General features: G+C 42.0%; 1 protein-coding gene across 1 annotated transcript in view; it reads left to right on the top strand.

The window, feature by feature from the left end:
* The window catches only part of shank2b (SH3 and multiple ankyrin repeat domains 2b), a 180,528-nt gene that overhangs the window by 133,670 nt on the left and 19,185 nt on the right, over positions 1 to 27,673 (top strand). The gene's annotated exons all lie outside the window — the stretch shown is intronic.

Genomic DNA, 27,673 nt, shown 5'->3' with positions numbered 1-27,673 from the left:
AGGTATTCTACCTCAGGCAAGCAATACCTTGAGACTTCTTTAATATTTGACATTGTGCACCAGCACTTATTGACAAATAGACACACACCCCCGCCCCTCGTCTTACCAGATGTAGCTGCTCTGTCCTGCCGATGTACGGAAAAGCCAGCCAGCCAGCTCTATTATCCGTGTCGTCCTTCAGTCAAGTCCAGTTCGAGGTGAGTAATCGGCAAGTAATTGTCCAGAAGCTCTTCTCGGTCATAAGAGACATTATGTACAAAATGAGTTAAAAACAATTTGAAAAAACAATTGGTTATGAGCCTGTAAAAGTGGTGGTGTGGGGGGGGGGGATTATAGACAGATTAAAGAAGGATTTTTATGCCTTGAGACAATTGAGACATGCATTGTGTATGTGTGCTATTCAGAGGGTGAATGGGCAAGAAAAAAATGTAAGTGCCTTTGAACGGGGAATGGTAGCAGGTGCCAGGCGCACCGGACGACTCAATATTAGGAAGGTGTTTTTTCTGTTTTGTACACTCAGTGTATCATAGCTGTCACGGTTTTCTAATGGTGAAGGAGAGTCGGACCAAACTGCAGTGCGTATATTGTGATCCATGTTTATTTACACAACGTAACACAAATCCAAAACACAAACTCTACAAAACAATAAACGTAGTGAAAACCGAAACAGCCTTAACTGGTGCAAACTAACACAGACTAAGGACATCAAGACAATCACCCACAATACAACCAAAGAATATGGCTGCCTAAATATGGCTCCCAATCAGAGACAACGATAAACACCTGCCTCTGATTGAGAACCACTTCAGACAGCCATAGACTTACCTAGAACACCCCACTAAGCTACAATCCCACTAAGCTACACACCACATACAAAAACCCATGTCACACCCTGGCCTGACCAAATACATAAAGAAAAACACAAAATACTTCGACCAGGGCGTGACAATAGATAGCTCAGATACACAATTTAACATTCATATTCACCTGACGTTCAGGTCGGATGTGAGGCAGTCACAATCAAGGATTGTTTGTTTGAACAGCCTCTCTCTCTGAGAGTGTAGATAAAAGGACTCAGGCTTCATCCCAAATGGCATCTTATTCCCTACATAGTGCACTACTTTTGACCATTCCCTATGGGCCATTTGGGAATGCCATTTGGGACTCAGCCTCAGTGCATCCTCACAACAATACAGAAGCTCTTAGCAGTGGCCCTCCAATGCTCTTTAGCTCCCTGTTGGATGAGGAGCTCTTATCTGTCTGTGTGGCTCCCTCTCCTCTCACAGAGAACACAGCAGCTGCTTGAAATAACCTATAATCTAGCTTATGTTTAGCACTGATGTTACGTTCCCTACAGGAACACATTTTGTGTGTGTGTGTGTGTGTGTGTGTGTGTGTGTGTGTGTGTGTGTGTGTGTGTGTGTGTGTGTGTGTGTGTGTGTGTGTGTGTGTGAAGAAGGAACGTATTTTCACTGTTTAAAGGTACAATCAGAAGATGAAACAATAACAAAGCCACCATTGTTTTGGTAGATGAGTGAGAAAGTTGAAACAAAGCTCCAATTGCAACTGGCCTTTTTGTTACATGTTTTGAACACCATTTCATTGATTTAAATAAGCGTAAGATAAGAGTTGAGCACATTCTCTCCCTTTACCTGGTACTGTATTGATATGACACTCAGCCAGCCCTTCTCAGCCCTCTGAGGTGCTCTGCTTTCTCTGTGACCGTGACTATCTCATGGACAGTAGCCCAGAGTGTGGACGGTAGCCCAGAGAATGCAGGGCATGCCTTGGAGGTACCTCATGGCCTAATAACCACACAACCTGTCACTAAAGTAAATATCCCTGCTTGGTGTAACCTATTTTGAGGATAGGAGGAAAGTGAATTAGTAACATTTCCAACTGTCTCTTAGTTGTTTATTCGTTAATATTGTAGTCAAATGTATTTGAAATAATTCAATCCGAGCTTTTAGAATGATGACGTTGTTCAGTGTTACACATTCCCCAAAAGGGAAAACGTGGGAGATGTAGTCTGAAAAAAGGACAATGCATTTACAGGAATCACCATTATTACCCAATGAATAGCCAGTAGAATCATTATACTTCCTATTCATTGAGTAATGGGGATTCTTGTAAATACAATCTCATTAGCGATGGTGGGGACCTGTTCATTCGTTCTCTGCACATGCTGCTGGACATCCAGGGTTCACGCACGTCGTAATACATCACAATGGTCACCTAGCAACCAGCTTCACATTGTGTCCCTAGGCTCGTTGGGATGGATAAAAGGGAGGCAGACAGCTGTTAGAGACCGAGAGGGTGCTGCTAGTAAATCTCTGTCTCTCTGACGGTCTGGGTACTCTAATCTGAACGTGTTTTTTAAAACGTATGCGAGTGGCTGGGGTTCGGTGACCGTGTGATTGAGATGTGTCGCTGTGTGTCCCAAGCCATGAATGTTGCTTTATTGTCTTATGTATACTGTAGTACAGCCTGTATACTCAGCCAGTATGCTATTACTATTTCTAACTCAGCTGATTAGCTACATTTTACGGTATTCACTTCAAGGTCATCTCAGATGTGCACTGATCAAACCAAAGCGAGAGATTATACACCGAGTCTAGAAAACATTCAAATGTATTCAGGCTGAAGGGAGAAGACAGGTTAAAGAAGGACTTTTAAGCCTTGAGACAATTAAGACATGGTGTATGTGTGCCATTCAGGGGGTGAATGGGGCAAGACAAAAAATATATGTGCCTTTGAACAGGGTGTGGTAGTATGTGCCAGGCACACCGGACTGCAACGCTGCACCGGACTGCAATGCTGCTGGGTTTTCCAAGTTGAACAGTTTCCCATATCTATCAAGAATGGCCCACCACCCAAAGGACGCCCAGCCAACTTGACACAAGATGTGGGAAGCATTGGAGTCAACATGGGCCAGCATCCCTGTGGAACGCTTTCGTCATCTTGTAGAGTCCATCGCCCGACAAATTGAGGCTATTCCGAGGGCAAAAGGAGGGAGCGCAACTCAATATTAGGAAGGTGTTCATAATGTTTGGTTTACTCAGTGTATGTTGTATTGTGGTGTTTACATGTCAGGTATTGGGTACACCATTGATACTTTGTTTTTTTCTATTCTTAAGTTTCCATATGCTTACTCTTCGACAATGACATCACCTAGTATCTAATGTGGGTTATGTAATTGCTTTCTCTTGAATGTTATCAGTGTGTGGGGATCCCTTTCCTCTCTTCATTAGTCTCTTATCTGTGTGTGCCTGACGTACGATACTCCTACTCTTAATACATGGGCTTTGAGCTGAGGTAGCTCCAATTCAGGCCACCCAGAAAAGGCTCTAAAATGGAACGGAGATAAGTAATCACACCCAGCAGCTCCTCTGTGCACTTGGTAATTAGCCTACTCAAGACAAAAGAGTTTTGCCTGCCCTGAAGACTGAAGAATAGAATAGCAGAGAGGAGATTGCACTTGATCATGGGATTGCAATGGGACTGTGGGTGATTGGCCACTGTTAACCCTCCCGCTCTCTGAAGTGGCTCAGTGAAACCGCAGTGAAACAGCCTGAACTCCATTGATTGCCAACCACTGGCCTTTTCCCCTCTTACATGATAACATCCCTGTCCAAAAGGGAAGAAAACGTTTGTTGGCATCCTATTCCCTATGTAGGGCTTATAGTGCTCTGGTCAAAATTATTTAGGGAATAGGTTGCCATTTGGAACTCATCCATTCTCTCCTGGCAGCTGGAGCTGATTGCACTGTATGACTCCATAACCACAAGACACACCTGTTGTCTCAGAAGGATTTTTACACATAACCTGGATACATATTTTAGACATCAGGTGAAGTATATGTGGTTTCTGTGCATTTGAGCCTGTGTACTGGGTGATGAATCAAGCAATGAATAATGATCTCATCTCTCTTCCTTTCCTTGAATTGGCTGTATCTGGATTGGGTTGTTTTTCTCAAGTTCTTTTCTTATCAATATAAAATGGATCATCTCTCTTTCTCTGTGGTCTGGGCAGGGGTACCCGAGGGTCTCTATAGTTCACTGAGCAGTGTTATTTAATGATTGGGCTGGCAAACATTCAACATTATGTAATGACTGTGTGTGTGTGCATCCTTTTAGTACAGTGCACATGTTAATTCTGCTGGAAGTGACCAGAAGTGACACACAATCCTATTTATAAAAAATGTAAGGGCCCTGTAGACACTTTCACACAACCTCTCTCCCTGGCAAATCACTCACTGCATTCCATGCTATCTGTTTTTCAAAGTCAAAGCCATGAATACCACATCACCATAAGATCTACTGGGTGCCTGTAGGGTTATTAACATTAAGTCCTGGACCCATGTTGTCTAAAAACGTGATGATCAGCCAGGTGCTTCCATGTGCTCTTTCGAAAACTTGAGTCAACTTTTTGGATGACATGCGTCCCATTTTGACTGGATAAAAAACAAACACTGCATTCCAAAGTAAGAACCTCATACCAAAAGTCAAACAAGGTGGTGGTAGTGTGATGGTTTGGGGATGCTTTACTGCCTCAGGACCTGGATGACTTGCCTTAATAGAAAGAACCATGAATTCTGCACTATATCAGAGAATTCTACAGGAGAATGTCAGGCCATCCATCTGTGAACTCTGCTGGGTCATGCAGCAAGACAATGACCCAAAACACACAATCAAGTCTACATGAAAATGGCTAAAAAGCAACACATTTTAAGTTTTGGAATGGCCTAGTCAAAGTCCAGACCTAATCCCATTTGAGATCTTGTGTCACGACTTGAAATGAGCTGTTCATGGTTGAAAACCCACAAATGTTGCTGTGTTAAAGTAGTTCTGCATGGAAGAGTGGGCCAAAATTCCTCCACAGCGACGTGAGAGACTGATCAACAACTACAGAAAGTGTTTCATTGGAGTCATTGCAGCTAAAGGTGGCACAACCAGTTATTGAGTGTAAGGGGAAATACATTTTTCACACAGGGGGTGTTGCATAACTTTGTTGATTAAATAAGTATGAAATTGTTGTGTTATTTGTTCACTCGGGTTCACTTTATCTAATATTAGGTTTTGGTTAAAGATCTGATAACATTCAGTATAAAGTATAAAAGTAGAGAATTAGGAAGGGGAAAAATACTTTTTCACAGCACTGTATATCTACTGTAGAAAGGGACTGCATAGAGGATATGAAAGTATGGGAATGTACATTTTTTTTTATGTAGATATTTTTCTATTGATCATGAGAACTGTGAATTTCTATTTTTCTACAAAGCAATTGTGGAAATATATGTTTATTAAATTCTATTAAGAACTTTTCCTGAAACATCTGTTTTCCTGGTCTCAATCCTTGGACCTGTAACAAACACGTCATACGCTATGGTTTATACAACAAGATGGCGTAGCAGTTGGATGTCTGTTTTTGTCTTGTCCCGTCCCATGTCTATATAGTTTTCTACGTCTATATTTTTTATCTCAATTTCCATCTCCTGCAACCCACCTCACCCAATGTGGTACGAATCTGCTATTTATACTTTAGACCCGGATCCCCCATCAGAAGCTAGCCAGCTAACTAGCTACTAGCTAGTAGTCAGCCACTGCTAGCGGTCATCACCAGCTGATTCTTGGACTACAAAACCTCTTTTGCCAATTGGCCTGGACCCTTTACTGCCAACACGGAGCCCCGCCGATCCATCACGACTGGTCTGCTAACGTAACTGGCCGAGGGGATTTCAACAGGCTCTTCCGTTGCGACGTCCCCTGGAGGCCCATCTGCTAGCCCCGGCCCGCTAGCTGTCTGAATCGCCGTGTCTCCAGCTCGCCTTGTTACTACCTGGACACTATGATCACTCGGCTACACATGCCTCTGCCTAATGTCAATATGCCTTGTCTATTGCTGTTTTGGTTAGTGATTATTGTCTTATTTCACTGTAGAGCCTCCAGCCCTGCTCAATATGCCTTAGCTAGCCCTTTTGTTCCACCCCCCACACATGCGGTGACCTCACTTGGCTTAAATGATGCCTCTGGAGACAAAACCTCTCATCGTCACTCAATGCCTAAGTTTACCTCCACTGTACTCACATCCTACCATACCCTTGTCTGTACATTATGCCTTGAATCTATTCTTCCGCTCCCAGAAATCTGCTCCTTTTACTCTCTATTCCAAACGCACTAGACCAGTTCTTATAGCCTTTAGCCATTCCCTTATCCTACTCCTCTGTTCCTCTGGTGATGTAGGGGTTAACCCAGGCCCTGCAGCCCCCAGCACAACTTCCATTCCCCAGGTGCTCTCATTTGTTAACTTCTGTAACCGTAAAAGCCTTGGTTTCATGCATGTTAACATTAGAAGCCACCTCCGTAAGTTTGTTTTATTCACTGCTTTAGCACACTCCGCCAACCCAGATGTCCTGGCCGTGTCTGATTCCTGGCTTAGGAAGGCCACCAATAATACTGAAATTTCCATTCCTAACTATAACATTTATAACATCCGACAAGATAGAACTGCCAAAGGGGGCGAAGTTGTAATCTACTGCAGAGATAGCCTGCAGAGTTCTGTCATACTATCCAGATCTGTGCCCAAACAATTCAAGCTTCTACTTTTAAAAATCCACCTTTTCAGAAACAAGTTTCTCACCGTTGCCGCTGGTTATAGACAATCTTCATCCCCCAGCTGTGCCCTGGACACCATATGTGAGATGATTGCCCCCCATCTATCTTCAGATTTCGTACTGTTAGGTGACCTAAACTGGGACATGCTTAACACCCCGGCCGTCCAAAAATCTAAGCTAGATGCCCTCAATCTCGCACAAAGGATCAATGAACCTACCAGGTACAACCCTAAATCCGTGACCATGGGCACCCTCTTAGATATCATGCTGACTAGCTTGCCCTCTAAATACATCTCTGCTGTCTTCAACCAGGATCTCAGCGATCACTGCCTCATTGCTTGCGTGCGTGCGTAATGGGTCCGTGGTCAAACAACCACACCTCACTCTGTCAATCACCGCATTCTTATCAGCAGACTCAATAGCCTTGGTTTCTCAAATGACTGCCTCGCCTGATTCACCAACTACTTCTCAGATAGAGTTTAGTGTGTCAAATCGGAGGGCCTGTTGTCCGGGCCTCTGGCAGTCTCTATGGGGGTGCCACAGAATTAAATTCCCGGGCTGACTCTTATCAAAGATGTCGCTCTTGCTGCTGGTGATTCTCTGATCCACCTCTACGTAGACGACACCATTCTGTATACATCTGGCCCTTCTTTGGAAACTGTGCTAACAAACAAGCTTCAATGCAGTTCAAACACTCCTTCCTTGGCCTCCAATTGCTCTTAAATACAAGTAAAACTAAGTGTATGCTCTTCAACCGATTGCTGCCCACACTCTCCTGCACGACTAGCATCACTACTCTGGACATTCTGACTCAGAAAATGTGGAAGACTACAAATATCTAGGTGTCTGGTTAGACTGTAAACTCTCCTTCCAGACTCACATTAAGCATCTCCAATCCAAAATTAAATCTAGAATCAGCTTCCAATTTCACAACAATGCCTCCTTTTCTCATGCTGACAAACATACCCTCGTAAAACTGACTATCCTACCGATCCTTCACTTCGGCGATGTTATTTACAAAATAGCCTACAACACTCTACTCAGCAAACTGGATGTAGTCAATCACAGTGCCATCCGTTTTGTCACAAAAGCCCCATATACTACCCACCACTGCGACCTGTATGCTCTCGTTGGCTGGCCCTCGCTACATATTCGTCGCCAAACCCACTTGCTTCAGGTCATCTATAAGTCTTTGCTAGGTAAAGCCCTGCCTTATCTCAGCACCCATAGCACGCGCTCCAGTAGGTACAGTATATTTCACTGGTCATCCCCAAAGCCAACACCTCCGTTGGCTGCTTTTCCTTCCAGTTCTCTGCTGCCAACAACGAACAAATTGCAAAAATCATTGAAGCTGGAGACTTATATCTCCCTCTCTAACTTTAAGCATCAGCTGTCAGAGGAGTTTACCGATCGCTGTACCTGTACAGAGCCAATCTGTAAATAGCACACCAAACTACCTCATTCCCATATTGTTACTTATCCTCTTGCTCTTATTGCACCCCAGTATCGCTACTAGCACATCATCATCTGCACATCTATCACTCCAGTGTTAATGCTTAATATTAATTATTTTGTCGCTATGGCTTATTTATTGCCTTACCTCCCTTCTCTTCTACATTTGCACATACTGTATATATATTTTTATGTTATGTTATTGACTGTACGTTTGTTTATGTGTAACTCTGTGTTGTTGTCTTTGTCGCACTGCTTGCTTTATCTTGGCCAGGTCTCAGTTGTAAATGTCAACTTGTTCTCAACTGGCCTACCTGGTTAAATATAGATGAAATAAAATTTAAAAAATAAAAAATATGTTTTTTTTTTTTTTTTTTACAGGAAACTAGCTTTAAAACTGCTACGTTTTCTCTCACAGGGACCTTGTTTATAGTGTCTTTATGCTATCCAGTGCTTTAAAAAAATATCTAGACATAACTATTAGACATTTACACAATTGTATTTATTTCACCTTTCATGCAACACATAGATAAATAGAAGAATTTTAACTCTGCAAATTGCACTGCTGGGGGATTTAAAAAGTCAGTCAGTCGATCAACAATATAATAATACTCATAGAAAAAAGGTAATTCTTTAATTTAGAAACTATGAGAATAGAAAGGTTTAGAAAGAACTCTTATGAAACATCACAGCACTGTTGAAAAATATATGGCAAATAGCAATCAAAACCAGATGGTGTTCAGAGATGTATGGGAGGGGTATAATGGAGCTTAAGGGTGGGACTAATATAGGAATTAGACATCACTTTGCAAGCCATCATAATGTGACTTGATGCTGTGTGTGTGACTTGATGCTGGTAAATAGTCATTTAATTTCATCAGGGTTTAATGATTTATGGGATACATACCACAGAGCAACACTCTCCCCTTAATTAATATGCAAGTGCGCATGTGTGTAATACCTTCTCTGTCTCAGCCTGTCCGTATCCTGCTCTCTCACTGTAGCCCAAACGTCTCTTATGACCGAAAAGAGCTTCTGGACATCAGAACTGTGATTACTCGCCTCAGATTAGACAGAGTTTTTCTTCAGTGGGTCGGACCAGATCCCCGTCAGATCCCCGTCATTCGCTTGAGAAGGAAACAGAGATTTAGCGGAAAATGATCAGGGTGCCTTGTGAGGATTAGGCGAGGAGTGGCACCCTGCTAGCTAATGTTCATTCGCTGGAAAATAAATGGGATAAATTGAGAGCAAGTATATCCTACCTACGGGACATTAAAACTGTAATATCTTATGTTTCACAGAGTCGTGGCTGAACGACGACATGAATAACATACAGCTGGCGGGTTATACACTGTATCGGCAGGATAGAACAGCAGCTTCTGGTAAGACAAGGGGTGGCGGTCTATGTATATTTGTAAACAACAGCTGGTGCACGATATCTAAGGAAGTCTCAAAGTTTTGCTCGCCTGAGGTAGAGTATCTCATGATAAGCTGTAGACCACACCATCTACCTTGAGAGTTTTCATCTGTATTTTTTGTAGCGGTGTCCATACCACCACAGACCGATGCTGGCACGACAACCACACTCAATGAGCTGTATATCGCCAAAAGCAAACACAAAAATGCTCATCCAGAGGCAACGCTCCTAGTGGCCGGAGACTTTAATGCAGGGCAACTTAAATCAGTTTTACCTAATTTCTATCAGCATGTTAAATGTGCAACCAGAAGGAAAAAAATTCTAGACCACCTTTACTCCACACACAGAGACGTGTACAAAGCTCTCCCTTACCCTCCATTTGGCAAATCTGACCATAATTCTATCCTCTTGATTCCTGCTTACAATCCAACATTTAAGCAGGAAGCACCAGTGACTCGATCTACAAAAAAAGTGGTCAGATGAAGCAGATGCTAAACTTCAAGGCTGTTTTGCTAGCGCACATTGGAATATGTTCTGGGATTCTTCTGATGGAATTGAGGAGCACACCACATCAGTCATTGGGGACGTCGTCTTCACAGTGACTGTACATACATACTAGAGGTCGACCGATTATGATTTTTCAACGCCGATACCGATTATTGGAGGACCAAAAAAGCCGGTACCGATTATTGGAGGACCCAAAAAGCCGGTACCGATTAATCTGCCGATTTTAAATAAAAAAAAATACAATTCTGTAATGACAATTACAACAATACTGAATTAACACTTATTTTAACTTAATATAATACATCAATACAAACAATTTAGCCTCAAGTAAATAATGAAACATGTTCAATTTGGTTTAAATAATGCAAAAACAAAGTGTTGGAGAAGAAAGTAAAAGTGCAATATGTGCTATGTAAGAAAGATAACGTTTCAGTTCCTTCCTCAGAACATGAGAAAGCTGTTGGTTCCTTTGAACATGAGACTTCAACATTCCCAGGTAAGAAGTTTTAGGTTGTAGTTATTATAGGAATTATAGGACAATTTCCCTCTATACCATTTGTATTTAATTAACTTTTGACTATTGGATGTTCTTATAGGCACTTTAGTATTGCCAGTGTAACAGTATAGCTTCCGTCCCTCTAGTTAGCGCGCGCTAACTAGCTAGCCATTTTACTTCGGTTACTCCAGCCTCATCTTGGAAGTTGATAGGCTTGAAGTCATAAACAGCGCAATGCTTGACGCACAACGAAGAGCTGCTGGCAAAACGCACCAAAGTTCTGTTTGAATGAATGTTTACGTGCCTGCTTCTGCCTGCCACCGCTCAGTCAGATTCTTGTATGCTCAGTCAGATTATATGCAACACAGGACACACTAGATAATATCTAGTAATATGATCAACCATGTGTCGTTAACTAGTGATTATGATTGATTGTTTTTTATAAGATAAGTTTAATGCTAGCTAGCAACTTACCTTGGCTTACTGCATTCGCATAACAGGCAGTCTCCTAGTGGAGTGCAACGAGAGGCAGGTCTTTATTGCGTTCGTTATCCGATTAATCGGTCGACCTCTAATACATACCCCAACCAGAAGCCATGAATTACATTTGCACTGAGCTAAAGGGTAGAGCTTCGGCCTTCAAGGAGCGGGACTCTAACCCAGAAGCTTATATGAAATCTCGCCCTCCGACGAACCATCAAGCAGGCAAAGCGTCAATACAGGACTAAGGTCGACTCGCACGACACTGGCTCCGACGATCGTCGGATGTGGCAGGGCTTGCAAACTATTACAGACTACAAAGAGAAGCACAGGCAAGAGCTGCCCAGTGACACGAGCCTACCAGACGAGCTAAATAACTTCTATGGTCGCTTCGAGGCAAGTAACACTTAAACATGCATGAGAGCATCAGCTGTTCCGGACAACTGTGTGATTGCGCTCTGCACAACCAATGATGAGTAAGACCTTTAAACAGGTCAACATTCACAAGGTCGCAGGGCCAGACGATTTACCAGGATGTGTACTCCGAGCATGCTCTGACCAACTGGCAAGTGTCTTCACTGACATTTTCAACCTCTCCCTGTCTGAGTCTGTAATACCAACATGTTTCAAGCAGACCACCATAGTTTCTGTGCCCAAGAACACTAAGGTAACCTACCTAAATGACTACCGACCCATAGCACTCACATCTGTAGCCATGAAATGCTTTGAAAGTCTGGTCATGGCTCACATCATCACCATTATCCCAGAAACCCTAGACCCACTCCAATTTGCATACCGCACCAGCAGAGCCACAGATGACGCAATTTCAATCGCACTCCACACTGCCCTTTCACACCTGGACAAAAGGAACACCTATGTGAGAATGCTATTCATTGACTCCAGCTCAGGGTTCAACACCATAGTGCCCTCAAAGCTCATCACTAAGCTAAGGACCCTAGGACTAGACATCTCCCTCTGCAACTGGATCCTGGACTTCCTGACGGGCCGCCCCCAGGTGGTATGGGTAGGCAACAACACATCCGCCATGCTGTTCAGCCATGACTGCATGGCCAGGCACGACTCCAACACCATCATTAAGTTTACTGATGACACAACAGTGGTAGGTCTGATCACGAACAACGGTGAGACAGCCTATAGGGAGGAGGTCAGAGACCTGACTTTTTGGTGCAAGTATAACAACGTGATCAAGATGAAGGAAATGATTGTGGACTACAGGAAGAGGACGACCGAGCATGCCCCCATTCTCATCGACGGGGCTGTAATGGAGCAGGTTGAGAGCTTCAAGTTCCTTGGCATCCACATCACCAACAAACTAACATGGTCCAAGCACACCAAGACAGTCGTGAAGAGGGCATGACAACACCTATTCCCCCTCAGGAGACTGAAAAGATTTGGCATGGGTCCTCAGATCATCAAAACGTTTTACAGCCGCACCATCGAGAGCATCCTGACCGGTTGCTACACTGCCTGGTATGGTAACTGCTCTGCCTCCAACCGCAAGGCACTACAGAGGGTAGTGCGTATGGCCCAGTACATCATCGGGGCCAAGCTTCCTGCCATCCAGGACCTCTATACCAGGCGGTGTCAGAGGAAGGCCCTAAAAATGATAAAAGACTCCAGCCACCCTAGTCATAGACTGTTCTCTCTGCTACCACACGGCAAGCAGTACCGGAGCGCAAAGTCCAAGAGGCTTCTAAACAGCTGCTACCCCCAAGCAATAAGTCTCCTGAACAGCTAATCAAATGGCTACCCAGACTATTTGCATTGCCCCCCTTCTACTTTGCTGCTACTCTCTGTTATTATTTATGCATAGTCTCTTTAATAACACTACCTACATGTACATATTACCTCAATTACCTCGACACCGGTGCCCCCTGCATATTGACTCTGTAACGGTACCCCCTGTATATTGCCCCGCTATTGTTATTTACTGCTGCTCTTTAATTATTTATTGTTCTTATCTCTTACTTTTTTGTAGGTATTTTCTTAAAACTGCATTGTTGGTTAAGGGCTTGTAAAGTAAGCATTTCACTAAGGTCTACACACCTGTTGTGTTCGGGCGCATGTGACTAATACAATTTGATTTGAGATCTCGTTATGGTGTGGTGGAATTAGGGGGTTGTGATGTTAGGGCAGGGGTGAACGTAGAATATACTTCTTCCTGGGGCGGGCCTATTCATAGAACTACACATAGAATCCCTATTGATTCAATAGGATCTCTGTGGGCCTAGTTGTAAAGATTGTCATTTCCCTTTTAAAATGTATTATTTTTATGGTGGCAAAAAAACTCATCTGATTGTCAAAAATCACCTCAAAGGGCACCTTTACTAGGCTATCCGTGCACGTTTATCCAAAACATATTTACAGCCTCCAAATTAGTGGCGAACGGAAGGAATCATCTGTGACACTAAACACCAAGAAGTTGCAATAATGTGGCAGTTGTCATTAGGCTAGAATGTATGCGTCCACTGCTGTCTGTGCGTGCCTCGGTGTCGGGCCACTCTTCTCTGCCTTGACAAAATATCATTGTTCTCCTCAAACCACATCACATTTTGGAGTGTAGACCATACCACCCGTTTTCAAGTCCATTTGCTCATGTTTCATGCCTCTGACATGCGGTAATGATTTTAAAAGTAGTCCACAGTTTTCTTGACATTTTTTTATTTATTATTGTGATGGGCTCATGTTTTACTCTTCCAGCGTAACCCCGCTGTTTATTTTGCCGGGATGCTGTACCGGACCGTACCGCCTTACTTTCACCCCTGTATTAGGGTGTTGTGTCTTTTGGGAGTTGTGGTGGTGTAGAGAAGGCAGCATTAGGGCGGTTGTGTCCTTAGGGGATTCGTGGTGGTGGCTTGTATAAGGCAGAGGTTCACAGAGGGTAAGGACTATTTCACCTTCCCCATGGAATGAGCATGATCCTGTCACTCTAGGGACTCTTTCTGTTATGGAGGCATCATCATTATGAAATACATGAGCTTTGGTTGTAGCCTCTTTCTGGACACTTTAGAAGCTGGGGGATAGATTGCTGTGTGCAGAAGGCTTCTGAACTTTAATGCGGAATCAGAGGTCAGTGAGGAGACTCGCCTTCCCCAAAGGATCAGCATTGTCTGTCACACTGAGACTGTGGAACTGGCGTTATAGAAGCTTTAGCATTCTATTATGCTCGCATAACCGCTAGTCATGTTTTTTTATGATTTCAACAATTCAAACTCTGTTCGAGTAACCTTCTCAGAGCAAAATGGGCGAACAAACTGGCCATCCATTATCAACACCATGTGTGAACAGCCTTCTAGCTGTTCTAAATAAAGAGTAAAAACTCAAACGAGTAGTAAAGCGCAAACTAAGTTTATTCACCCAATGGGTCAGACAGCTGAACAGACAAAAACATGTTCCCACCAGCACAAGTATATATACTGCAATTTGGGTGAAGTCTCCTCTTTCCCTCTAAACATTTCATCTTTATTGCTAGGCAGGGAGTTAAGTGACTCCCTTAATGTGACCTGACCTGACCTGACCTCGGCCCCTATTCCTCACCGATCCACAGCTCTCCGCCCTTATCAGTGACCGCAACCATATACATTCCTCCTACAGATAAACCATTAACTTCTGGTGTAGAAACAAGACTGTGGCCCTTCTCCTTTCCATAGGATTAACTGTATTTCATATCTAGAAGTCAGAACCCATCCTAGCCATTTGGACACTTCTTTGGCAGATCGGGGTTGTGAGGACACTTGGCTTCAATACATTGCTTGCTGTCCCTATTATGATGAAGACACTCCCCTGGCTTTTGGCTTGGCACAATAATGCAGTCGCACAGATCTCTTAATATCAGCTGTCCAGCGGGGCGATGGAAACTTTAAGAGTAATTCATGATGCGTATTGAGAACTTTTATGAGTAAATGGGTCGAGATTGTTTGGTAATATTTGGATATGATGTGTCTGTGACAGCACCTCAGATTCGAGAGAAGATTGTTGGCTTTAACATCCAGAGCTCATGTTTATTCTGTGTTTTCCAGTGTCAGCCATATAAGCAGAAAATATATGCTGTAATGTGTGTTTATTAGAAGTGGATGAGTGAAGACATTGCTAGTAGGAGCAGTTTTTCATGCGTGTATTCACGAGTGACATCTCTTGTAAAATCAGTATTTTTAAGTATTCTATTTGTCTAATTTCCCTCTGTCTTAGTGCCACTGATTTCTGTTTAGTTTTTAACTATAATGGAATTTTTGTCCAACGTTGGATCATAGTCTTGCATGCTATTGACAGCTCCAGTATACAAAACATTAGGAAAACCTGCTCTTTCCATGACAGACTGGCCAGGTGAATCCAGGTGAAAGCTATGATCCCTTATTGATTTAAGAAGGATTTTTAAAACAATTGAGACATGGATTGTGTATGTGTGCCATTCAGAGGGTGAATGGCAAGACAAAATATCTAAGTGCCTTTGAACGGAGTATGGTAGGAGGTGCCGGGTGCACTGGTTTGAGTGTGTCAAGAACTGCAACGCTGCTGGGTTTTTCACGCTCAACAGATTCCCGTGGGTATCAAGAATGGTCCACCACCCAATGGACATCAAGCTAACTTGACACAACAGTGGGAACCATTGGAGTCAACATGGACCAGCATCCCTGTTGAACGCTTTCGACACATTGTAGAGTCCACGCCCCGATGAATTGAGGCTGTTCTGAGGGCAAAAAGGGGTGCAGTATTAGGTGTTCCTAATGTTTTCTACACTCGGTGTACATGCTTATGATGGAGGTTCGCTACAGCACAATGCATTCTGGGTGTGTGATTAGCCTAGCTGGAAGCTGGGGGATAGTTTGCTGTGTGCAGAAGGCTTTTGAACGTTGTCAGAGCTTGGTGTTTGGCTTCTTGTGTTGGTGCTTAGGATTCTATCCAAGTTTAACCATATTTTATGAGCCCTGGTCAAAAGTAATGCACTACATAGGGAATAGGGTGCCATTTTGACGCAACCATGGTTTTGACCAGTTTAAACAGAAGGCTAAAAGATGCTGTGTCAATAAGACGAACAGTCTCTTTGGCAAGCCTTAGCGTTTATTGCTGCATAGTTCCAGCACCACAATCCCCTCATGATTTATGTACTTAACAGTAATGATCTGTTTATCACCAGTGACATAAAGAGAAGAAGCATTGGCCGGTGTAAATTCACAATACCGCTGACTAGATTAATTCCTCGCAGCCAAACACAGACACACATACACAAATATCATGTCTATCTCCCATAAGCTACCCAGGAAAGGGCTAAGAGTGGCCCAAATGAATATAGGTAGCCTTAGAAATAAGGTTCACGAAATCAATAACTTGGCTAACATCAGATAACATTCATATACTGTCCATCTCTGAAACTCTACAGAGATAATACCTTTGATGATACAGCAGTAGCAATACAAGGATATAACATCTACAGAAAAGACAGACATGGGGGAGGCTTTTCTGTATGTGTTCAGAGCCATGTTCCTGTACAGCTTAGAGAGGATCTCACGTCAAATGTTGTTGAAGTGCTGTGGTTGCACCTGCCTCATCTAAAGCCTTTGGGGTGCTGCTATGCGCCACCAAGTGCTAACAGTCAGTATTTGGACAATATGTGTGCAATGCTTTATAATGCGTGTGATGTCAACAGAGATGTCTATTTTCTGGGTAACCTGAACATTGACTGGTTAGCAACTAGCTATCCTACCAAGAGGACGCGTCTAATTGTAACTAATGCCTGCAATATGACTCAGGTTATTGCTCAATCAACTAGAGTGCATTCCAAATGTATTGAATCCATAGAGATCATATTAAATTACTATAGAGGCTATGTACGAAGCCTCAAAGTTCCATAATAGTGCAAAAAATGACAGCCATCTTGGTCAGGGAGAAATCCTAAACAGTCTAATTTGAATGAATGGCAGTAGAGGCATTATCCAGATTTTGCATATGCAGGAAAATAATAGTAAGGCTTGTGATGTATCAGAAATGTTGTAATGGAATTATAGTCAACCTAGAATATTGTCATATAATTATAAATACAGTCTGCATGGGTTGTATACCAATTTCCAGTATAAATAGCCTCTATAATATATGTCAACATATGTCTCCAGATTTTGTTTTCTTGGAATTTTCAATATATTACATATAAATATAGGACAAAACACACATCACGACAACACAACACTACATAAAGAGAGACTAAAGACAAAAAGATAGCAAGGCAGCAACACATGACAACACAGCATGGTAGCAACACAACATGTCAGCAACATGGTAGCAGCACAAAACATGGTACAAACAGTATTGGGCACAGGCAACAGCATAAAGGGCAAGAAGGTAAAGACAACAATAGATCACGCAAAGCAGCCACAACTTTCAGTAAGAGTGTCCATGATTGAGTCTTTGAATGAAGAGATTGAGATAAAACTGTCCAGTTTGTGTGTTTTTTTTGCAGCTCGTTCCAGTCGCTAGCTGCAGCGAACTGAAAAGAGGAGCGACCCAGGGATGTGTGTGCTTTCGGGACCTTTAACAGAATGTGACAGGCAGTGTTGTATGTGGAGGATGAGGGCTGCAGTAGATATCTCAGATCGGGGGGAGTGAGCCCTAAGAGGGTTTTATAAATAAGACTGGTATACAGAGATAACCAGTTTACAGAGGAGTGTAGAGTGCAGTGATGTGTCCTATAAGGAGCATTGGCCCTCAAGGGTAGTAAGCACACCTGTGGGGAGAGGAGCATTCTTCTTACCAAACCACGTGACCTTTGTTTTGGATGTGTTCAGAACAAGGTTAAGGATAGAGGGCATTTAACACAAAATCCGGGGAAGGCCCAGCTGAGTATAAGACTGTATAATCTGCATATAAATGGAGAGAGTTTCCTACTGCCTGAGCTGTGTTGATGTAAATTGAGAAGAGCATGGGGCCTAGGATTGAGCTTTGGGGTACTCCCTTGGTGACAGGCAGTGGCTGAGACAGCAGATTTTCTGACTTTATACACTGCACTCTTTGAGAGAGGTAGTTAGCAAACCAGGCCAAAGACCCCTCAGAGACATCAATACTCCTTAGCCGGCTCACAAAAATGGAATGCTGTACCGTATCAAACACGTTGGCCAAGTAAATAAAAATAGCAGCACAAGATTGCTTAGAATCAAGGGCAATGGTGACATCATTGAGGACCTTTAAGGTTGCAGTGACACATCCATAACCTGAGCAGAAACCAGATTGCATACTGGAGAGAATACTATAGACATCAAGAAAGACAGTCAGTTGATTGTTGACAAGTATTTCCAACACTTAAAAATATAAATAAATACGACAGAATAGAAATAGGCCTATAACAGTTAGGATCAGCCTGAAATAAAGGACGAACCATGGCTGCCTTCCAAGCAATGGGAACCTCCCCAGAAAGGAGAGACAGGTTAAAAAGGTTGGAGAAAGGCTTGGCGATGATAGCGGCAGCAACCTTAAAGAAGAAAGGGTCTAAACCATCTGACCCATATGTTTTTTGGGGGTCAAGTTTCAGGAGCTCCTCAAGCATCTTGGACTCATTGACTGCCTGCAGGGAGAAACTTTGTAGCGGGGCAGGGGAAAAAGAGGGAGAAGCATCGGGGATAGTCGCAGTCGAATGGGTGGGAGATGAGGAAATGTTGGACGGGCAAAATTCCTATTTTTCCCCATGGCTGAGTCATATATAGGAATACTGACTTAATGAAGTGGTGATTAAAGAGCTCAGCCATGTGCTTCTTGTCAGTAACAACCACATCATCAACATCAAGGGACATGGGCAGCTGTGAGGAGGAGGGTTTATTCTCCAGGTCTTTAACCGTTTCCCAGAACTTTTTGGGGTTAGACCCACATGGCGAGAACTGCTCCTTAAAGTAACTAACTTTGGCCTGAGTATGCGTGTGTTGAGCCTTTCACCAAATGCAGTTCTTGAGGTGGAGTAACTCTGCAAGATCACGGTCGAACCAGGGGCTGAACCTGTTTTTAATTCTAATTTTCTTTATGGTGGCGTTGTTTGTTAACAATACCACTGAAAATATAAAAAAAGAAGGCACAAGCATCTTCGACAGAGGGGATCCAGCTGATTCTATACCATTTTACAGAGGCCAGTTCATGAATGAAGGCTTGCTCATTGACTTTTTTTTAGCAAGTGTCTGTCTAACCAGGACAGGTCATTTTCACTGAGCAGCCATTATGAACACAGGCTGTAAAACTGTGATCACTAAGGTCATTACAGAAAACACCAGACTGATACCTATCAGGATTATTTGTGAGGATAACATCAAGAGTAGCCTTTTCTGGGTGTTTGGAGTCATACCTCGTGGGATTGGTAATAATCTGAGAAATATTTAGGGAGTCCCATTTCTTTAGGACTTGGTCAGGTGGTTTAAGCATGTCCCAGTTTAGGTCACCTAGCAGGAGAAATTCAGACTTGGCTTAGGGGGCCAGGAGAGAGCTTAGGGCAGGTAGGGTACAGCCGGGGCTGATGGGGGACGATAGCACCCAGCAACAGTCAACAAAGAGCTATTTGAAAGTTTAATACTTAAAACCAGCAAATCATATTGTGATCACCAAACCAACATGAATGACATAAAACACAATTGTTCAGTGAAGTTGATGGGTCATTTATAACAAAACCTTTCGATATTACCAATCTGTTCAACTCTTATTTCACTAGTGAAGTGGGAAAAAATGGACCCCAGGAAGAGTAGCTGCTGCTTCTACAAAAGCTAATGGGGATGCAAATCAATAAATAATCAACATTGAGCAGTGAATCATCATATTTTTTTGTATAAAACATCTAATCGTGAAAGCGAAGGATTGCTCTTTTGAATTTGGTGAAGTTGGTATGGGAGTGGTGGGAAAGCGATTCTTATCCATCTATAGTGATACCCACCAGGTATAGACAACCATAATAGTAAACTATTAAGAATGGTAGCAGACTGTATTAGCAACTCTATGTGCTATATCTTTACCTAAAGCCTAAAGGAGCGTGTGTCCACAGGCGTGGACGGAAACTAAAGTAATTCCACTGCCTAAAAATAGTAAAGGACCATTTTACCTGGTTGCTAAAATTATAATAGTTTCAGTGTATGTGACAAAATGTATTGTATAGAATGTAATGTATTGTATAGTGAAATATATTTTAAGTAACCAAAAATATTGTATTTTTAGCTGTTTGTAGCTGGTGTACAAAACTGAAGTTAAAAGAAGCAAAAACTGAACTTAAGAATTGGAATATAGAAATAGCGCACATAGGACCAGTCTAGCAATTCTTAGACTTTGCAGATCTGTAATTCATATTTCTATACTGAGCAAAAATCGAAACGCAATATGCAACGATTTTACTGAGTTACAGTTCATATAAGGAAATCAGGCAATTGAAATAAATTAGGCCCTAATCAATGGATTTCACATGACTGGGTAGAGCCGGGGCCATGGTGGGCCTGGGAGGGCATAGGCCAACCCACTGGGGAGCCAGGCCCAGCCAATAAGAATTTGTTTTTCCCCACAAAAGGGCTTTATTACAGACATAAATGTTCCTGTTTCAGTGGCATTGTGTTGTGTGATAAAATTGCACATTTTAGAGTGGCCTTTTATTGTCCACGGCACAAGATGCAACTGTGTAATGATCATGCTGTTTAATCAGCTTCTTAATATGCCACACGTCAGGAGGATGAATTATCGTGGCAAAGGAGAAATGCTCACTAACAGGGATGTAAACAAATTTGTGCACAACATTTCCGAGAAAATAGCATTGTGTGCATATTGAACATTTCTGGGATCTTTTATTTCAGCTCATGAAACATGGGATCAACATTTTACATGTTGCGTTTTTGTTCAGTGTATATGATTTTGGTCGGGTCGCCCAAAAAGTTACATATTGCAGCTTTAAAGGCATCTAAAACTAAAAGCATTGTATTTGGTTCAGAACATTTTCTAAGGCCTAAACCTCAACTGGAGTTGTGTATTAAGGGTGTGACTAGGGCTGTTATGGTGACCATATTACTGCCACACCAGCTGTTACGAGTCATGAACACAGTCAAATTCCAGGTGAACGTGTAGTCACGGTAACTCGGCTTCTCCAAATCTGTGCTTCTGATGCTAATAACGGTCATTAGTAGCCTACCAAACTTGCTAACTGCCTGTCGCTAATGACATGTCCCTCTAATCCCTCTATAATCATTTGGCATCAATGCAAATGCAATCAAAACTGAAATCAGACACTTCATGAGATCCCATGAGCTCATGTTGCGCAACATTTCTATAGGCTATGCAATTCCGGGAGAATTGTTTTGTTGTTGATGGCCTTTATTAAAAAGAGGATCCCATTTGCTTTCTAGTGGCTAGACCTACTATATTTATTTCTCATCTTTCCTAATATGAAGCACATTGCTTTACAGGAGTTGCCTACCTGGCTGGCATGGAAATGAACCGCTGGAAAAGCAGCCTCCATTCGCTATGATATTTTTCTGTACTGAAACTCCAAATACTGTGCCGCCTGGCAGTTATGTACATATGGTTGTTTCCTTCCTTTTCCTCGTTTTCTCATTTAACTGTAAGATGTAAATATTGTTTTTTTTATTGTTCCCGGAGGCAGTTGCTATAGAGGGAACCAAAATATAGCTTTTTCAATTTCTTTACTCCAGTTCCAACAGACGCACGATAGTGGTCCATTCTAAATCAAAACTAATTCCACAACAATATCATTTAGGATATGTAAAGACAATATCAATAGTCTGATAGGGGACAATGTTATCACTTGTGAATGATGCATCATGGCTTGTGAATGATGCCCAGCGTGTGCAGTCTAAGGCAATAAATGTCGCATGCCTTTTTTTGTGCTACTTTTTCAAATCAGAGTCGCATGTAGCCTAGCCCATAGGCCTATATGTTTTGATAGCCCATAGACCTATATGTTTTTATCGCCCATAGACCTATATGTTTTGATCACCCATAGACCTATATGTTTTGATCGCCCATAGACCTATATGTTTTGATCGCCCATAGACCTATATGTTTTGATCGCCCATAGACCTATGTTATGAGCGCCCATAGACCTATATGTTTTTATCGCCCATAGACCTATATGTTTTGATCGCCCATAGACCTATATGTTTTGAGCGCCCATAGACCTATATGTTATGATCGCCCATAGACCTATATGTTTTGATCGCCCATAGACCTATATGTTTTTATCGCCCATAGACCTATATGTTATGATCGCCCATAGACCTATATGTTTTGAACGCCCATAGACCTATATGTTTTGAACGCCCATAGACCTATATGTTATGATCGCCCATAGGCCTATATGTTTTTCTGTTCGCCCATAGACCTATATGTTTTGAACGCCCATAGACCTATATGTTTTGATCGCCCATAGACCTATATGTTTTGATCGCCCATAGACCTATATGTTTTGATCGCCCATAGACCTATATGTTTTGAGCGCCCATAGACCTATGTGTTATGATCGCCCATAGACCTATATGTTATGATCGCCCATAGAACTATATGTTATGATCGCCCATAGACCTATATGTTTTTATCGCCCATAGACCTATATGTTATGATCGCCCATAGACCTATATGTTTTGATCGCCCATAGACCTATATGTTTTGATCGCCCATAGACCTATATGTTTTGATCGCCCATAGACCTATATGTTTTGATCGCCCATAGACCTATATGTTTTGAGCGCCCATAGACCTATGTGTTATGATCGCCCATAGACCTATGTGTTTTGATCGCCCATAGACCTATGTGTTTTGATCGCCCATAGACCTATATGTTTTGAGCGCCCATAGACCTATGTGTTATGATCGCCCATAGACCTATATGTTTTGATCGCCCATAGGCCTATATGTTTTGATCGCCCATAGGCCTATGTTTTGATCGCCCATAGGCCTATATGTTTTGATCGCCCATAGACCTATATGTTTTGATAGCCCATAGACCTATATGTTTTGATCGCCCATAGGCCTATATGTTTTGATCGCCCATAGGCCTATATGTTTTGATCGCCCATAGGCCTATATGTTTTGATTGACCATAGGCCTATATGTTTTGAACGCCCATAGACCTATATGTTATGATCGCCCATAGACCTATATGTTTTGATTGACCATAGGCCTATATGTTATGATCGCCCATAGACCTATAGACCTAGGACCCCTGGAACACAGTTAGAGAGCACAGAACCCAGTGAAGCCCAATTGCACAATCGCGCGTGAAAACAGAGTTTTGACTAGCCACTATTTAAAAGGGGATCCCAGCTTTCTCCTGCTGCTATATTTATTGCTCAATTCTTCAAATCAAGCACATGAATCCACTTTACAACCGGTGTAGCCTAACTGGCATAGGCCTACATAGGCCTGTGAGTTTCAAGTTTGGGGAAGAACATTTTCACCATAGAAATGCACCTTTATAATAAAGCATTACGTGCATCATCGCATTTGCAGACTTAAGTAAGATAGCCTGCTATCCCTATTGTGATTGAGTAGATTGGATAGTCATAATTTAGGCTAATAATATAACTCAATCACTGTTTGCAAACTATATCGCTCCATGCTTGTCTGAGTGCGTATATTTTAGAGTAGGCCTAGGTTAAAGACTATATAAGATATATTTCTTCATTCTTTGCATGGGAAAATGTGGCCTTTTATGAACACATTTGGGGCGGCAGCGTAGCCTAGTGGTTAGAGCGTTGGACTAATAACCGCAAGGTTTCGAGTTCAAACCCCCGAGCTGACAAGGTACAAATCTGTCGTTCTGCCCCTGAATAGGCAGTTAACCCACTGTTCCCAGGCCGTCATTGAAAATAAGAATATGTTCTTAACTGGTTAAATAAAGGTAAAAAATAAATAAATACAATTCTACAACACTTTCGATGACTGGAGACATTAGATTCATCTTTTTTAATACTACAAATGAAAGGGTAGCCTACTTTGCTGACACTGACAAACCAATTAAAGTGACTTGAAGGGGAGACAAATACAATATGACGTCCATCTTAACTGGAGGACATGTATTGTCCAAAAACAAACGTTGAAGTAGCACTGACTCAGCAATGATAAATAGTGAATATGCGCACGGGGAATCACCAGGGATATTGCCGATGCTCTCTGCTGGTGCCAATAAGATAGGCTATACTGTTGTTAAAACAATTCATTTTGCAAATGTTGAATACTAAAAGACAGATTTGTGTTTTCATTGTCTTCCCTTTACAGCAATAACCATATTCTTTCCAAACTGTTTTCCCGTGATTATATTTAGAAATATATTGCGAGATGCCTGGGTTGATCTCTTTACTTTGCGTGCACTGCCTTTCTTTCTCACTGTAGAAGGAAAGGCAGATTTAAAACAATCCACAACTCATCCTCTGGCCAAACCAAGCTCTAGTAGTCTATTTTGAATGATTCAATGTATTTCTGTATAGAAAGGAGTAATCTAATTAGGTTAAATAATTTTGGCAATTTAATTCACTTTACATTAGGGAAGCTTAGCTTTCCCTAGGCTTATTGTAACCACGTGTAACCTCCATTCACTATTCGAGTGCAGGCTATGGATGACATATTTAGTTTTTGTGCGCCATTCGAAAATTAAAAATAATTCCACACATATAGGCTATTAGTAGGTTATAGGTATAAAGAAAAACAGATTAAATTGAGATTAGTCTGAAGGGTGAGAATATTACAAAGTGATAGTCAAATTGTGAATGAGAGACTGATGAAGTGTGTGCAGCCTTCGCAAGAAACAGAGAAGAGCACATGCCTCTCATGCGACTTTTTTCAAATCATCATTAGAGTCGCATCATGCAGCCTTCGAATGTATTAACAATCTAAACACACAGCCTAACGTTTGTATCACTAAAGCTGCATAAATAACTCTACATTAAGCATATATGAGGACATTTTTCTTTGTTATCTGCTCAACATAGAAAAGCCGCATGTGCTCACCTCACCTTTCTATTTTATTCTGCAATGTTCAATTGTATTTTTCTTACTATAAAATAATGCCAATGAATACTAAGCAAATATTGTCGGCATAGCCAGATCACGACCTAACATAAGGACAACTCAGAATATACTATTCTGTTCTCCTGAAATGGGCTGTGATGGTGTAGGCCTGTTTAAATAGATTTATTAGACTTTTTAATTAAATGTAGATGTTCCAATGGTCTGCATCAGTAGCTTGTAGGCTATGCATGGAAGCCAGGAAATGCTAAACGTGTTTATGTTAGTGAATGGTCAATTACCGTGAGACTGGCAGCTATTTACATGACTATCACCGGGTGACAAAATGTCATGACCATCACAGCCCGAGGTGTGACCATTGAGCAAGTTGAGGAAGCTAAACTCCTAAGTATAAAATTGGATGGTCAATTATCATGGTCAAGTAATTTTGACAAAGTTCTTGTAGAGATGTTATAAAAAGATGGTCTGCGTTTTTGACACAAAAATCAACTGTACTAATTGTTCAGGCTTTGGTCTTGTTCCATCTTGATTGCTGTCTGGTAATATGGTCAAGTGCAGAAAAGCTGCAGCTGACTCAAGACAGAGCAGCACGCCGTGCCCTGAACTGCACATACAGAACTAACATCAACAACATGCATGCCAGTCTTTCCTGGTTGAGGGTTGACTCGAGATTGACTGCTTCTCTTCTAGTTTTTATGATAAATATAACTGTGATTATAATTCCAGATTGTCTAGATAATCAAATAACATTCAACTCAGACAAACATACACACCCCACAAAGCATGCCACCAGGGGTCTCTTCAGACATTCATACATACCCCACAAGACATGCCACCAGGGGTCTCTTCACAGTCCCAATGTCCAAAACGAATTCTCGGCAATGCACATATACAGAGCCATAAGCAAACAGCAAAATGTACTCCATTTAAAAAATTAATAAAAAACATCTCATGGCACTATAGGGATTGGGAAATGACACACACAACACAACACACACACACACACACACACACACACACACACACACACACACACACACACACACACACACACACACACACACACACACACACACACACACACACACACACACACACACACACTGACACTCTAACACACACAATATACACACATTATTCTTTAGATGTATTGTCTGTATATTGTTGTATTTTCAATTTGTGTGAATGTTCTTGTCTGTCGGTCGATCAGTGTTTTGTTACTTGTCGTCTTTTATGTTTTTGTGTCGACCACAGGAAGAATAGCTGCTGCTTCGGCAACAGCTAATGGGGATCTGAATAAACCAAATCCCACAAACGCACACGTGAACATGGTGTGTCTTTGCCTTTGCCAGATGACAAAGTGGAATCAATAGAAGGACCCCCTCCTCCATTACTGACCAGGCCTGTGCAGTGAGCAGAGCAGCCTGTTAATACTGACTGCAGATTTAACATGGTGTTACAGGAAGAGTAATGGACCTGATTCAGTGGCTTGAAATAATGATATACAGGGTACTACAGACTGGTTGAATACCTAAGTGACCACCTCTGAGCAGCAAATACAGGTCTGAGAACAGTCCATATACCGTTAATTAGACAAAGCAGCACAGTGTAATACAGCATGGTTGAAACACCACCAGAGACCTCCAAGTATGAAATACTGTTCTGAGAACAGTACATAAAACCTGGCTGAATCACCACAAGATACCTCTGAGCAGGAAATGCTGAGAAACCTAGCCTACACCATACAACAAGAAATGTCACGGCTAATAGAGCTGAAGATATCTAATCACCTTGAATGTCAGTCAGACCTCAGTACTTTGCCATGTTTTTCTGGGTTGTTGCATTTCTATTTTAAGGGTTGTGGTTTTATACAGTATATCAGGCCAGTCATTGAGTCACGACGAGATGCTGATTTCATAACTTTGCCAAGTTCAGATCAACTTGTTGGAGAGTTGTATCCGTGTGGTTAAGGAGCTGTTATAGCATACTTTATTGAACGTTAAGGGACAATGTAGATCGCCACCTAAATGAACATGCCCCAAGGTAATTATTTTTTCATGACTTGCCCATAAACAATATCTAGTAATGCTGCATACTTTTAGAAAGTTCTGGAACTCACCTTTCTGATGACAAATAGTTATACATTGCTTAGGTGTACTCACTTTTGAGGACACAAGGTCAAATACGTAGTACAACATATGATGTTTTTCCTCTTCAACAAAAGTGGTGTGACACGAAATGACTGCAGTGCCTTCTAGATATAGTAACATTGAAATGATAAATGATCTACCATCGGATTCCACCTGTCTTACAACCTTCTAATAAATACGATCATGCTTTATGACAGTACAATATTGGCGTCACGTAACTGACTACAGAGAGTTTTCTCCAAAACGTCCTCTTGAGGGATGCAGAGACACCATTCAAGTGGCTGTAGACTCATTACAACTTCTGCTCTAATCGCACAGTGGTTTTGGTCCTTCTGTGAACAAAAGAGAAAGTCTTTTTTTCAATTCTACTAAATGAAATTCATATTTTTTTCATGCTGAAAGCTCTAAAATCCATCTGAGAACATCACAGCGAAATGAGACTGCTTTTTGCTCAAATCGCTAGACTCTTCCGTTTCACTTGTAATCGCAGTCGGAGCCGCGTGCTCCACATCCCGAGCAAAAATATCCTTTGTCTAGATAGGCCAGGAAATGTGACGTGT

The sequence above is a fragment of the Oncorhynchus keta genome, chromosome 22 (assembly GCF_023373465.1).
Source record: "Oncorhynchus keta strain PuntledgeMale-10-30-2019 chromosome 22, Oket_V2, whole genome shotgun sequence".
Classification (NCBI taxonomy): Eukaryota; Metazoa; Chordata; class Actinopteri; order Salmoniformes; family Salmonidae; genus Oncorhynchus; species Oncorhynchus keta.
Note: the sequence above shows the minus strand (reverse complement) of the source record. Positions and strands in the feature narration are given on the sequence as shown.